This window comes from Podarcis bocagei (assembly GCF_964188305.1).
Source record: "Podarcis bocagei genome assembly, chromosome: Z".
In the NCBI taxonomy this organism is placed as follows: domain Eukaryota; kingdom Metazoa; phylum Chordata; class Lepidosauria; order Squamata; family Lacertidae; genus Podarcis; species Podarcis bocagei.
The window spans coordinates 20,440,320-20,442,166 of record NC_138140.1 but is presented as its reverse complement, the minus strand read 5'-3'; positions in this window follow the sequence as shown (position 1 = coordinate 20,442,166).

Sequence of the window (1,847 nt, the reverse complement as noted above, 5' to 3'; positions counted from 1 at the left end):
TATGTGTGTGGACATGTTTCTTTGTTGTCTAGACAGCAGGACTGAAACACGTGGGTTGAGATTGCAGTGGTGCCCGATTTTTGACTAAGTCAATCCTTCACAAATCACAACCAAGAAAACATTTAACACTTTATCCTGGTACCCACACGATTTTTTTTTAAGGAAACAAATTCTAAACCACATGTAAAGTATCAAGACATTTGGGCCTCCCCCTAGAATTCATAGAATCATAGAAACGTTAGAGTTGGAAGGGTCCCCAAGGGTCATCCAATCCAACCCCCTGCACTGGAGGAATCACAGTGAAAAAATATCTGACCTGGGGCCATCCAACCTCTGCTTAAAAACCTGCAACGAAAGGGAGTCCACAACCTCCCAAGGGCATAGAGTCAAAGGACTGTAGGGTTGGAAGTGAGCTCTAGGAATAATCTAGTCCAATGTCCTGCAATTCATGGCTTTAAGCAGCCTCTTTTGTTTCAGTCCACAATGGAGTTTTTTCTCTACTATACCAATAGTTCAGGTACTTTTACCATTTTTTAACTAAACAACATTTTAACTGCCTGTGCAGCTTTTTCTGACTACTGTATGGAAAAGCATCTGCATCTGACCCTTGGCAAAGTAAACCATTTTATGACTTACCAAATGTGTGGCCTCTTGTCTGCTAGGGTAGTAGAAAAGGCTGGAAAGAGCTTTTAAAAGGGGGCATCCTGTATTTCCATGTTTTTCCTTGCTGCATGTTTTATGTTAGATCTCTGCTGGTGTTCTCTCACTGAGATCTTTTAAACTGGAGATGCCATGGGAGTTTGAACCCAGGACCTTTTGCATGCCAAGAAGGGACTCTGCCACTGAGCTGCAGAGGCCCTTCTTAAAGGGATTCATCCAGCAAATGCTGCCCCGTAATTCTGTATCTCCTCAGCCGCCAACAAACAACAACAACAACAAGAAAAGAAAGAATAATTTTAATATTTATACCCCACCCATCTGGCTGGGTTTCTTCAACCATTCTGAGCAGCTTACAGCATATCTAAACACATAATAAAAAAACATAATAAAAGCATCAAGCATTAAAAACCTCCCGATACAGGACTGCCTTCAGATGTAATTCTTTATCTCCTTGACATCTGAAGGGAGGGCGTTACACAGGGAAGAAGGCCACTACTAAGAAGGCCCTACGCCTAGTTTCCTGTAATTTTGCTTCTCATGGTGAGTGAACCAGCAGGAGACCCTCAGAGGAGGACCTCAGTGTCTGGGCTGAACGATGTTGGAGAAGTTCCTGCAGGTATCCTGGGCCTAGGCCACTTAGGGCTTTAAAGGGCAGCACCAACAGCCAGGCCCTGGGGGGGGGGGCAGGGTTGCAAATGCTTCCTTGCTCTCCAAGACAACTGCTGGACTCCCTGGGTAAAGGCTTTCAGCACATCACGAGCACAGTCAGCTAAGGATTGCAAAAGCTCTCAAATGTCCACTAGATGGCACCAGTCATCCGTTCTTAAGAGGAGCTGGGTAACCTGCAGAAGCATATTTCCCTAGACTACAACAGAGATGGTGATCCAGGCAGGCTTGCTGGCTTTTTTTGCCCCTGGAAAGTAAACAGGAGACATTGGTGGTGAGTCTTAGTCCACTTTTTAGTGGGAAGGAGGCATTCTCAAAAGCAGAAGGGAATAAAGTGCTACAAGCCTAGTTTGTGTGTGCCAGACCTCTTTAATCCCTGGGTCCATCAAGTGCTAAAATTTAATCATACCAGATCAGCTTCCTGGCAAGGGTGATAACATATGCCAGTGGTTTTCAGCCAGTGTGCCACGGCACCATGGGGTACCTTGAATGATGGTCAGGGGTGCCGCAGGCAACACTGG